Raw genomic sequence first — 14,109 nt, forward strand, 5'->3', positions numbered from 1 at the left:
AGATGTACAGTTTAATAAACCACTTAGAACAGCTGGAAAGGAAATGTAAAGTAAATAGTATTAACTACATGAATTTGTAAGCATTCATGGCTCACAAATGAATTTCCTATATTGGCTATTTCCTTGTAGAACCTGTGCTACCCTTGTAATTCTTATGAGCAGCAAGACAAGTCAAATGTGTTTCTAAGGAATTTGGTCCCTTTATCCACACTCAGATCATGGTGAGCAAACCTGCTACTATTTGACAAGGCCTCTGAGACAATAAGCAAGAGAACAGCATTCTGAAAACCAGCTTTGCTGAGAGCTAACACATGTTGAGGTGGATCATGAACACAGCTTTCCAGAAGAGCATTCTTCCATTTGTGTGTCACTGATTCTCTCCCTGAAACTGCTGCAGCCCAGCCAACCCAACCCTTTCAGATTATGGCAACAACCACATTTCTCTTCTACCACACTATTCTGGTCTTCTTCTCTCTCCTTTGCTCACAGAGAATTTTACAGCTTGTCTGCAACAGCTATCTGATATCCTCATCTTCTCCTACTAAGGAGTTTAATTTATTCAGCTTATCAGGAAGCTGAGAAAGGAGCTGATCACTGTGTACAGACACTTGCACAGTCTGTCAGTGTGAAGCATTTTGACCTTGCAAACGGAGTTACAGAGGCCCTGGCACCTGGAAATAAATAACACTGAGTGCAGTGGGTGGTTCCTTACAATATTGGCAAATATTATTGATAACTGCATCATCCAGTCTCAATACACAGAGAACCTGTTACAATGTGTTACAATAACTACAAAACATTTAAAAAATAATGTAGAATGATTTTATCCTTTCTAATGCTGCCTTCATATTCCTATTTTCAATATACAACGAATGCTCACACACAACCAAAAAGTAACATTCCACTAGAAAAATAAAGGAACACAGCTGCCAAATGGAATAGAACTTTTAGTTTCATATTTTCCTTTCAAATTTTTAAGCAATTTTCTACATCTTTAGACAAACAAACACCTTTTAAAAAACTTGTTTTTCTGAGAAAGTAATTTCCGTTTATTTGACTACTCCTATCAAAATACCTACACTAAAATGAACTGTCTTGTCTAACCTTTGAGTAACCTTTGTATCCTGAGTAAATTCTTTGCACTATTTAGCTTCAATATCCAACCACCTCTTTCCTGATTAAAATCCTCTCATAGAACTTCAAACACTAATCCTGATTTTTGTTACAAAGTTGCAGACAAGAAGCTATTCCCACACTACAGCTATTTACTATCCCCCACTGAACAGAAGCATTGCTGCAGTGGGAGTGCCAAGAATACTCTCTGTATTCAGTCCTTAGTAGGACTGAATAGCAGGACTCCAATTCAGTCCTTAGTAGGACAACTCATGATAGCTACACTTAAAAAAACTTCTTATATTTATAATATAAATATTTCACCACAGTTTTCAATAGGCAAATAACCAGTCTTATACCAGTCTATAATGACAGCTGAACACTTTAGCTGACAATAGTTTCCAGCAACACACAACAGGCACAGCAGTTTGACAATCACCACTTCCCCAAACAATAACATCACTGCAGTTTAAATTCAACTCCTACAAAGGCTTGCAGAGTAATGGAAGCTGAAGTCCTGGGTCCTAAAATTTTCTAGAAAAATACTAGATAGACCATTAGTTCTTCATTTGAGCTCTGTCTGCATTTTGGTTTTCTGATAATTATGTGAACCTAAACATATTTTTAAAGAAGACTACACATTTTCTTCAGCAAAACATCTGCCTAATCAAAAATAAGACTTAAGAGATTCATAAACCCCAGATTTAGGCAAGCTCCCTTCTGACTTTCCCCCTCTCTTTCCAATATTGAATGTTTTAAAAACAAATATCACCCAAAAATTTCTCTGCAATGAACCAAATTCTGCTCTTCTGAAATAGGATTCATCACAACCATGTAATTCTAAAATATTTAATAACACAACATACACTAAAAAGAGACTGAAAGCCTGAAATCACTAGATGTCACACCACAAGAAATAAAAAGGAGACATACATTTCTCTGCAAGTGCAATTTCAAAGTCCTTTCACAGAGGGATCTAAAGACTGTCAGCTAGGTTGCTCTGCTACTGTATATTAAACAAGCAAGTAATGAAGCTATTGGTTTTGACTCATAAAAATGCCAAAAAGATCGTGGATAAAGTATACAAAAAGTTAATGATTTTTCCTTTTTTTCTTTTTGAAAAGGAAGTATCAGGAAGGCAGCAAAAGTCAGGTAAAGCATCAACAAGCAAAGGAGTGACAACAGAAAACACAAAATCAAGCACCTTTTAATTTTAGTGACCATCTAGAAAAACATCACTGCATTAATGCTATTTAAAAGCTACTTCAAAATCCAAAGTCCCTATGAAACACTTTACTTCCTACCAGTTTAAGGAATCATTATTTTGTTTTCACTAAAAGAACACTGATGTTCATTCCTAATGCCGGCTAAATGCAAATTTGAGCCTCATGTGTTACCTACTGCTTTCTAACAGGCCTTCATTATCTCTTAGTTCTCAGTTAAGACTCGTGCACAAATCCAGCAAAACAGTTTAGAAGGTACTTAATTTTTAGTATTTGCATAATAACACTGAACAGGATAAATAATATGCATACTTAGTGCCAAGCATCAGCACTACGCCAATTTAAAGCCTTATTCTTTAACATTTCAGAAATAACTTTGAAAGCAAATTAAATGACATATGTAAAGTATTCCAACAAGTCAGTATGCAATGACTTCTGAACAACAAAACACCTGCCAAGGCCAATACCTACAGACACATCAGATTTTTAGTGACTTAAAACCTTGGCAAATCTCAGCAAGCATTAATGCTGAAAATCCTTTATATTCAGAAGAATTGATACAAATGTTTTTGGCTCCTCATGCAGTAAGACAGAGCATTATTTTGATAAAGTAACAGGCATCACTGCAGTGCCAATACAGAAATTCTGTACTTTGGAGTAGCTACAAATGTGAAGCAGAAAAATGCAGCTGTTGTTATGTGCTACAATGCAAATCTGATGAGCTACACTGGGAATATTCGGTATCGCAGTGCAAATTGATGAGAGGAGAAGCACACAATCTGAATAAAATAAACAGGTTTATTCAAATCTCACAATTAGAAAATTTTCTTTAGAATTGTCCAAAAGATTAAAACCAGCTTTTTTTCCCAAAACCTCTTTACAATTTTTCAAGTTTGCTACTAGAATAGCCACACCACTTCCAAGAGGAGTAGGTATTCAGAGGCTCTCCATCAATTTGAGAAGTTCTATCCCCTAACTGTAACAATCTGCAGGGACCTATGAAAACACCTGCTCCCCTCTGCAGGTATCCTCAGCCCTCCCACCCTGACACATCTCCCTCAGGGATTACAGTCTTAGAAACCTCCTCTCTGGGGCCTTTTATGGCTTGGGATTCCCCCTCACAGTCCAAGCACTGGTGAAGGAGAGCTCTTTAGACAATTTTCCAGTCTGTTCCATGTAGGAATACAGTTAGCAGACTGTCTTGGAATTTAAGGGAAGGGAGGAAGAACTAGTCTTAATTAAGGGCTTCTGCAGAAACCCGTTCAACAGCTGAATCACAGAGAGTACAAATGAAATCTAATTGCACAGTCCCCCGTGACACTGCAGGGACACTGAGGCTGCTGGGTTAGGCACAATCAGGGCCAGATCCAACCCTTTCCAACAGGAATCATATTCAACTAATGCAACTTCCCTTTTTGCCAGTAAAGCTTCTTAAATGCTGATTATGAAGCTGTTTTTCCCATACAACCCTATTTTATCCGTAGTTTAATCCATGTGTGCGCATTATTATGTGGAGAGGTAACTCCTTCTCTACAAAAACTTGCATGCAAAAGTGAATGGCTTCTTATTCTGACATTGACTGTTTACCATGGACACTCAGAATTATCCTGTAGCTTTAGGGACAATCATATTCCCCTCCCTGGTACCCAAAGGAACCCAGCAGGCATTTTATCAGAAAAAAACCAAACTAAGATAAAGAAGAAATAAATAAAAAGAAAGAAAGAAATAAAAAGCAAACAAGCAAACAAAAAAACCACAATTACATATGCATTTGAACACTACACTCGGAAAACATGAGTTATAAACTGCAAGGATGCACAAGGAACACATTGCACCAAACATGTCTGAGAGTTTTATTTGATAAATTACTGGTGGAGTTGAGAAAGACAAGAAGAATGAATGTAATTTATAAAGACTTTCTTTAAAGTGTCCATCTCCCCCTAGAGCTTATGGAAATAACAAAGCAGCAAAACTATATAGCCCAGTAAGAATAACTTAAATCTAAGTGATAAAATATCTATAGGAAGGCAAAAAAGACATTTGAGATATTATTTTAATAAGGAGAAAATATGGATGATACTGGATCAACTTAGACTGATGCACAAAATAAAATACTGCCTACACAGCACAAAATATTTGAAAGTAATCAATTTGCATTTTGCAATCATTCTGTTAGGATCTGAGCTACAGAAGTGAACAATGCTTTTCTTGGAGACTTAATATATCAACATTTGGCCCTCTGTAGTAAGCATGGCCAATTAGTCTGAAGCTGTTTATTTACATACTAAAGACATTCTATACACAAATCAGCTGACAAAGTTGGAAAGTGACAATATTTTTAACCTTTGCAGAAATAGGCAAAATTATAATATAAATAAATGTAACTGACATAATTGAATCTGCAGATTCTGAAGAAGAAAGAATGACTGACACGTATAAAATTGAGTAATTCAATTTTCTGCAAATTCACAAAAGGATTCATGTGACAGATGACAAAACGAATGAGAGGATTATACATTGTAACCATAAAAAGGCAAATCCTATAAAGTACATACACAGTTGTAATATGCAAGACAAGGGGATAATCCCATGTTCAGTGTAAGTTACATGAGTTGACCCATTGTTTCCAATAGCATCTCTACATCCTCCAATTTTCCCAGCACGTAAAAGTATTAACTTGGTCACTAGCAAAGTCAATGGAAACTGCAAACACACAGTTCAAAGGCTGTCAAAATAAATATGTTACTATGACTCCAGGCTTGGTGTAACATGTTATTCTCGTTGCATTCTAAGACTGAGACATGAACCTTAACAAAAAAAATTATAAGCTGAATAAAAGCATCTGAAAAATGGATTAAATGTTTAATAATAAGCGAATGAAAACAAGTACACCTCACAGCTTTCACATATTGCTGCCTTATTTCTTCTAAGTTTTCTCAAAACTACAACACCAATAAAATTATCATTACTAGAATAATACATTTTGAAGAGAATGAATTAGAACCTGCATTAGAACTGTTATACTTGAAAAAGTTACGGTTCCCATTGAATGAAACTAGCAGCACCTCTGACAAAATGTCCCAAAAGGGAAAAAAAAAAAAAAAAGAAATCAAGCTGAAAGAAATAAATTAAAGGTTTCATAGTAAGTGGTGAAATTGACAAGTAAACTAAATTCAGCTTTTCCTGGCACTAAGCCAAACACAGGATAAAATTAGTGCGGGGTCTATAGACTATAACTGCCAAAACATGGCTCCCTCTACAGATTTCTCCTTGGAACCAGCCTTAGCCCAAGGCTGCTTTTATTCCTCTGCCCAGTGTTAGGGGTATGCCTAGGGTTAGAGTTCTGAAAAGCACACAGCCCAGAGCTCCAGGCACGCTGCAGCTGCAAAAGGCATCCCAAAGGGAGCACAAAAATGGCACAACATAGCTTCCTCCATGGCTTTTTCCTTGGAACCAGCCTTAGACCAGGCTGCTTGCACTGGTAACAGGAAGGTGTAGGCTGCTTTTTCCAGCTGTATCCAAACTCCAGCTCCATCAAAGTGTGAGCTGTCTGCACGTTTTCTGTGCACAGCTCAGTGGGTTTTGTTGGTGCTGTCTCCCTCAGAGGCCCATGTAGGAAGGGTTTCTATGGGCATGGGTGAGGTGCCAGCTCCACCTAAGACTGAATTTTTCAGTGCACAGAATGTAACTTTTAAAGATAAGAAAAGTACTCTCCTGTTGTTCAAAGACTTTAAATTATTCAGAATGTCTAAAACTGCATTTGAAAGGAAATGTGAATGTAGGTTATGAAATATGGGGACCTGCTATTTATTGGAGATGAGACATCGTGTCCTAAGAAAAAAGACAAAATATTTAATGCCATTTTTCCATTAGGCATTTCAGTGATTCCATTTAAAATTAACATCTTAGCACATGTTCTGCAATGTCTTACCTGAATCACTAACAGCCAACATTCAAAAATTAAGTACTTTAAAAACTGCTTACAGGTGGACATATTGTGCAATTGCTCCTTGAACTGAACTTCGTATTTTACTCTTTTTAAGATTACAAAATCATGTAAGACTTTTAATTACACTACACCCTTCAACAAAAAATTAAAAATAATTCTTTGTCTTAAAACTTTTAGCTGAAAATCCCTGAGTTCACATTTTAGGTTCCATCCTACAGCCAAGAACAAGAGGACAATTTTAGGGAGGGGGTAGGAAGTGGGGCTTTTTCTTGTCCTTAATCTTGATTTTATTTATTTCTGAAATGGGTTACTAGGAATCTGCAATATGAATCTATTCCTTGGACATATGCTAACCTCAGAAAAATACAGCTACCTTTATCTAGTGTACGGTATAGTCATGCAGCCTACCCATGTTCAGCTAAAGTCATTTAGGAACTGGCATAAAAGCACTTGATCGATCACTTCGACAAAGCATGTAAGGTTTCTGAAATGGTTTTAAGCGTTACTGCCTTACACAGAAATTTAAACTTCAGTGACTGCTCAGTCTCTCAGATCTCAGACTGCTCAGATCCAAGCACGGGTTGGCTGTTCAATGACTGACTTGCGTTCTGCAGAGCATGGGAATTAATGGATGTGCTGTAACACACTCTATTTGCGCCGCTCACCGAGGGGCCGCAGCACCGCCACCAGGGGCAAATAAAACAATTTTAATTAGCGCGAAATGTCCCCACGAGGGTATTTTAATAGCGGGAGGGGAGGGACAGGAGCATGGTGGGGCCGTGAGGGGAGGCGGGCGCGGAGGGCACGGGAGCGGCGGCGCCTCAGGGAGCGGGGCAGCGCTGCCCTCGGGCTCCCCGGCAGCGCCCGCAACCCGCTCCTCCCGCTGCCAGGATCCGCAGCGGGGACAGGGAGAAGGGGTGAAATTAACACAAAATGGAGACTTACAGTCCCGCTGTGACACGCGTGCGCGGCCCCGCCTGTGGCGGCGCACGGCCGGGTAGGCGGGGCCGCCGCGATCTCAGGGCCAGCTGGGACGGTGGCTGAGCGGCTGCGGCCGATTTCGCTGCCTCTCGCCGATTTTCCTCCCCATCGCCTGTTTTCCTGTTTTCCTCGCTGTCACCGGTTTCCCCGCTTGTGGCGGGCACAGGAGGATGGTGAGGCGAGCGGCTGCTGGGCCGCGGTGGCCGCCCCGCAGGTGCCAGCCCTCCCGGAGGTGAGGGACACCCGGGCAGTGCCGGAGCGCCGTGCTCAGGGCCCGCCGTGCCCGAGGGCAGCCCGCAGGGAAAAGCCTCACTCACTGTGTGGACGCTTCCCTTGGCAATACGAGAGGCTCGCACCCTTACAAGTGGGGAAAGTGATGTTACGGTGTGTGCTGTGCTTTGGTGCTGCCCTGCGTATCTGGTTTAGACCCTGCTGAAGACAAGAGTTGGAATGATAACTTCCATTTTGCTCTCATCTTGCCTTAATTTTTAGCTACGTAGCAGCGGTGAGACTGTCAGTCTGTGCTTCGTGCAGGCAGTGATGTTCCTGCTGAATTCCCTGGCACAGACTCCGATGTTGGAGCTCCTTCAGTTCAGTATTGGAGTCACACAGGGCTCTCTGTAGCAGCAGCTCCTTCCAGAGCAGCACATCCAGCACCATCATCAGCTTCTGCCACTACTATTTCTCCTTCCTCCCTTTTCCTAAAAGAATTAAAGCATGGTTAGTGCTTTGCTTGCATTCGGTTGGACAGATTTTTTTTTTTGGTAAAGACAAGGTCTTACAGCAGAAAGCCAGGTTTCCAATGGTCTTTGGTTTGTTGAGAGTTTTGTTTGGTACCCAAGAAAACTCTCACACAGCTACTTTTGTGTATATCCACTGTAGGGGAATGAAGTTGCTGGACACTGCTGTTAGTGCACCACTTTGAGCAATCAGAGATGCTGAGCTCAAGCCCAAATCTTGAACTTTATTTTATATACTAAAGAACATGTTGGATGTATTTGCTGGAGCCAGTACCACTAAGAATTAGTGCAAGGCACTTCTACTGCTGCATTAATGAACACTGCCACAAATGATGACCAATACTCCAGTTGTCATAGTTTATCCTATAAACTCACATTGAAGACATTGTTGTCACCAACCCTTGAATGTGGTATCAAGTGTCATTACTACTGAATGCCAATAGAACACCAAGACTGCCTTTTGATGCCAGTGCTGTGCATTATGTCTCAGTGTCTGTACTTCCCATGCAGCAAAGTCCCTTGTCTAATCCCAAAAACCACTCTGTGCTGAAGTGACAGCATCAATTCCCCCTGCTGTTACACCTTTTGTCAGCCCTTTGTGACACTGCACAGCAACAGGTCCCTTGAGACATTTGTCTGCAAAGCTACCCTAGATATGTCCCTTTTACAGTGTGTACACCTGTCTTCTAGAATTAAGCAATTGAGAATCCAGTAGTGGCTGCTCCTCCTATATGCACTTGATCCTGAGAAACATCCTGACCCCTCGTTTTTTTTACAGAAGCAAACACAGTGGGAATAATTCCCTTACCTAGTACAAGTGAAGTTATTTGCCATCACAGGGCCACTTTCTTTCTTGATGATCGCACTTTTCCCTTCCTGGCATGTTTTACTGTCATTAATTGTTAAGGAGACCATATCATTAGTAAAAGCAAAGACCATCAGACTTGTGTATGGACAATTTCACTGCCATTTGCAGATGGAAATCCATCCAAATCAAGGGATGCTGTGTGAGATGATGTGCCCATCACACCCTCATGAAAATACACTCCTTTTATGTGAGTTGTCTCTTGTTGACTCATCTTTTTATAAAAGATTCAAAAACATTTCTTCTTTTAAGGTAGTCAAGAAAAGATAAAATTTAAGACAGTTTTGTTGTTCCAAGCACATGCTCATGATACTGTGAAAACACTGTACTGAAATATATGCTGAGAAAGCAGACACTTCAGTAAAGCAGCACATCAGAAAATCTGCTTAAGTATGTCACAAAGTTTTAAAACCAACAGAAAAACACCACCAGCAAACAATCCTGAATGTTATTAAACACTGCTGAAAACAAACTGCAAATTCTAATCTCTTTGAATAGCTTTAGCCATAATTCTCCACTTCTACCTCTGCAACCCGTCTTTAACCAGAGATTATGTATTAAGTAAATACTTGCAGCTGCTAAAATATGTGAGAGACACACAAAGAGGTGGGCTACTGCTACATCAGAAGCCTTGGCTTACCAAGAAAACAGCTTTAATATTCTATTATTAACAGGGAAATATAATACATGAGCAGAAGTGAAGTGTGTTTGTAGATAATCTGCTTCTAACATTCAGCTGAGCATGAAATCTCTTGAAGAAAAGCCTGATAGAGATCCCAGGAAAACATTCCTTTAGCTCACTGCTGCTTCTTTGTTTGATGGGGCAGTTCACTTTGTTCCTTCACACTGAGCTACTTTACACTAATACAGAAAGTATTTATCCTCCCTCTAATCCTAAGAGGAGCTCAAGCCCTTAAGATCTTGACTTTGCCAATTTCAAAGTTTCAGTAAGTCAAGTCCTTATAAAAGGTGTTTTACCTGCAAAATAATACATGAGAATCTCTCTTCCTCTGTGACACATGGTAATTGTATTTATTTTTCAATGAATGCTGTGGTTTCCTATATGAAACTGTCTTAAATTATATTAAAGTACAAGCCTTAGATCTATGGTGTTACATAGCACATATTTTCAATCAAACTTTCTATTGCCTTTTGCCTCAGTATTTGTTGTGTATACAAGAAGTAGGAACATAGTAGTTCTGAAGAAGCAAAAATGGTATAAGTAAATGAAAATCCTGTGATTTTGTCATATAAAAAGGTTATTCTTCTCATGGTCTCTTTCTGCTGGGTTGTGCAATTTAAAGCTTGTGTTTACTTCTTTTGTGTGAAATGATATAGCTCACAACCGAAATGCTCCTGTGAGATCTGTGTGTAGCCATCAGAAAATCAGCAAACTATCAAAGGATTTTTAAATAACTTCTCACTCGTTTCTTTTGTATTCAGTTCTAAAGCTATTTTTTGTTGGTTCTATTTAGGTGGGATACAGAGATTGTAATGTGTTGGATTAGCACTGTTCTTCTAAGGAGGCTAGGCCGTGGACGTTCATGCACAGTTTCACTTTCATGGCAACTTCTTTATTACTGATGCAGGCTTGCTCTCACTATTTTCTTCAAGCCACAATGTATTTTCCACTGGTGAACACATCAGCTACTTAAGACCAACTGGCTGTTCCTTCTAAATTGCTTTTAGTCATTTTTTCTCAAAACCAGGAACAATATTCATGTATCTGTGAGTAACAATGATACTGCATGTAACCAAAACAGTTCCTTCTGAGAAGCCAGTCATTAATTCCTCTCTGGTAGCTTGTCACCACCAGATGCCTGCTGAGTTTACACCCTATGCATTTCCCATAGCAGCACCCACAAGGCATCCACAAGTGACTGGATTTTCAATAATAACACCACATCCTTTTTTGAACTCTCCTCTTCCCTACCTCAGCAGCTGCAGCTCACCACAGAACTGCAGCCTCTCTTTGTGTAAGGTGTTGTACCTCTCTCTGGAGTGAAGGACTCTACAAACAGCACAAGAGTGTAAGATTGCTTTTACTTTCAGAATAAGTTTCAACACTCAGGGTTGGAAGTGAGTTTTGCACAGAAAGTAATGAGAAATTGCCTACATTCAAAACAGAAAAACATTTCTGGGTTTATATCAACAAGTACAGAATGTTCTGTTTTCCATCAGAAGCAGTGGCAGTGAAGCCTACCCCTGCCAATAATGAAGCACATCTAAAGGAGGACTCAAAGCTCTACCTAGGCATGAGAAGTGGAGGCACATTTCCCTCCAGAAATCAGCACTCACTGAACCTGTTCACCAGCTGTAGGTGCAATTAGCTGTGTCCAATTTACATTTGGAGCACAAGGGACCAGCTTTCACAGCGTGCTTAAAACAGCAAACACAACAAGCTGGGGTTTGTCAACACAATGCACAGTTTCTCTGTTCAATGGGAAACTTTACAAAATGTATGTGCAAGGTATAATTACAGCATGCCACAAATAAAATTTCAAAAGGGTAATTGAAACAACACTCATATCTTGGAAAAATAAGCTGGTTAATTGTTGTAGGTTCACAGAGGTGTCAGCACACAATACAATTAATAAAACATAAACACTAATTTTCAAATCAACACAGCTTGATAATTTGAATTCAAATTTTAAGAACAGAAGAAAAAATCCTAAAAAACACCACAAGTCTTTCTTTCTTTTCATGCTCTCTGTGGCCATTGAGACTGGTAGGAAACCAGCCAATTTAGTCAGAAAACTTTGCAGCATAGCAGGGAGTTTCATTTGTCATCACATGCAATAGCAGCTGTCTCCATCAAGAACGAAGTTAATCAGTACAGACTAAATAAATTAGGTAATTCCTTAGATTGTTAACATTGTACTTTTGAATGAAGATTAATCTTTGTCTTCTGATCTGGAAAACTTCTCTTTCAAGTAAATCAATTTTGTGGTTTGAAACTAAGGAGCAGTGAAATTCCTTAATGTGTTTTTTACCCAAATATTTTTGGTAACTGAAGACATTGAGTTTACACAAGGGACACAAAGTGTTAAAATTTTAAAGGCAGAAAAACAAACAGGTTTATGCAGAAAGACTTCAGTATTTACTCTTATGATCACTTTTTCTAAAAACAGCAGTAAATCTTTTCACTTTGTTTCAGGTTTTATTTTAATTCTTTCTGCAATGCTTGAAAAAAAAGGATGGTATATGGTGCCTATTTAACTAAAGGAACAACAAAAACCTTTAGAGCATTTTAATATAAAAAGAACTAGATCTTTATCACAAACCCCACCAAAACCAAAAAAAACCACCAAGGTTTCCTGTACAACAGAAAACTTATTTAACCTTAAAAATCTGCTAGGCAATTTTGTGAGGAACCAGAGCAACTAAAACACATATTAGAATAATTAAATACAGAAGAAAAGGTTGAGCGTCACATATATTACTTACAGAAGTTCTTAAACAATAGATGGGCTTATTAATGCAAAGAATATTCATATTGTGATACTATCAAAAGCAAACATCAAAGTGGAGTACATTTTTCCAAAGTCAAGGAAAATTGCTTTTATTTTGGCACTTGGTTTGACATGTCATGTCCAAAGAAATTATAAAATGTTTCCATGATGTACTGAGTATATTACTTATAAAGTATTGTGCTTTACTAGGAAGGAAGAGGCAAAAGGCAGGAGAGTTGCAGGACAGACACAGCTCCTAAGGCAGCATAGGTAAGGATGGTTAAAATCTTTGGTCTTTGGCAAACTGAGCCTAGTCTTACAGATGAGCTCAGGGTGAGAAATATGGTTCATATGGATTTACAGAACTTACATAAAATTCAAAATTTTTTACATGAAGGGGTTTCATTTTGAGAAGCTTGAAATTATCTTTTTCTTCTGAAGATTTGATAAGGTAAGTTGCTTTAGAGTTCTGTTTTACAGAGAAAAAGGGACTAAATTTCCCTTGTAAGCATCTCACTGGAAGTAACAAAACCAATCACAGATTTGCTCAAATGTATTTTAAATTGGTTGGTGGACTAATGTTGAAGGGGTCAGTATAGCTATGGAGTAACGTTTCTAAAATTTCCATATGTCATTTACACAATGGCATTTAAGGAACTTTTTTTCCTAACTCACATAAAACTGATTTAAATCAGTTACTGCTTTTAATCAAATTCCGCTGGCCTATCTTAGAGCTTGTCCTTTGAATCCACAGATTACCCAAAGGAAATTTACCTTGAGAACAGGATGATAAAGTATTGACAAAAATGTAACTTATCCTTTGACAATTCTTGTGCTTGTGAAAAACATTCAGTGGTTGAAACAGTTGTGCCAGCAGCTACTTAAATGCAGTTGTAATCTTGACTAGGCTACAGAAAACTCAGAAAGCTCTCCACACTCTTGATAGCTTAAATATTTTGTGTTTTTCTTTTTATGTTCTATTTTGAATTGGTAAGGGATATTCCAATGTTTTTGGATTTATTTTTGTTTGGTTTCTCTGAAAACTGCTTTTTTCAGGGGAAAAGGGGGTTTGAGAGTGACTGTAGGTTTCATAAACTGTGTCTGCACCTACCTCTGTGAGCACCTGTGCAGTCGGCAAAGGAGAGGAGCTAGAAAACACAGGAACAAATTTTAAACTCTTCTAAAATACTCTCTCATAGTAATTTTTATTGCAGCATATTCTGACCTTTTAAGTCATAAGGAACTGATATTATTACAGTACTTTTGGTAAATGGGAGTCATCAAACCACTGTTCCTCAAGATCATTCAGAACAGTTGCAAGGACAGTTGATCTCTGGAGCTGCAGGTGGTGAAGGAGTGCACAGAGAAGCACAGTCTCTCCCTGGTCCCATGCCATGCTGCCCATGTCAGATAAGGCACTGGGAACAACTGACAACCGTGGTCCTCCCCTTCTGACCTGCCAAGCTGTCTCTATAAATCTCCTGGCACTGCTAAGAGGGCAGAGTGAGCCTCCACAATAGAAATGCCAAATACCCAGTGTGAATTCAAACTTTGTGTGACTTCTGCAGGAGGAGGTTTCACATCAGATATCACAGTTATGATTTGGACATTAAGAAACTTGGGTTTGGTGCCATTTCTTAACCTATATAAATCACAAATATGGCCTGAAAAATTCCTTATTTGTCAGCTGTAGCCAAACAGTTTTCTCAACCCTGTTCAGAATGTGTCAAAACTATTACTTTAAACATTAACTAGATGTCCATATGCTTTTTGTTTTCTGACATTG

At 38.9% G+C, this 14,109-nt stretch overlaps 1 protein-coding gene across 4 annotated transcripts in view; it reads right to left on the minus strand.

Moving 5' to 3' along the window:
* The window catches only part of FHIT (fragile histidine triad diadenosine triphosphatase), a 516,963-nt gene extending 509,710 nt beyond the window's left edge, over positions 1-7,253 (minus strand). For 2 of the 4 annotated variants that reach the window (XM_084214240.1, XM_084214235.1), the window contains exon 1: positions 7,231-7,253. The gene's annotated coding sequence lies outside the window, so the exon portion shown is untranslated. The remainder of the gene's footprint in view (positions 1-7,230) is intronic. The other 2 variants (XM_084214238.1, XM_084214236.1) reach the window with 1 other exon arrangement.
* Between the last annotated feature and the right edge of the window lie 6,856 nt (positions 7,254-14,109).

Source organism: Fringilla coelebs (assembly GCF_963513975.1).
Source record: "Fringilla coelebs genome assembly, chromosome: 13".
NCBI classification, from domain to species: Eukaryota; Metazoa; Chordata; class Aves; order Passeriformes; family Fringillidae; genus Fringilla; species Fringilla coelebs.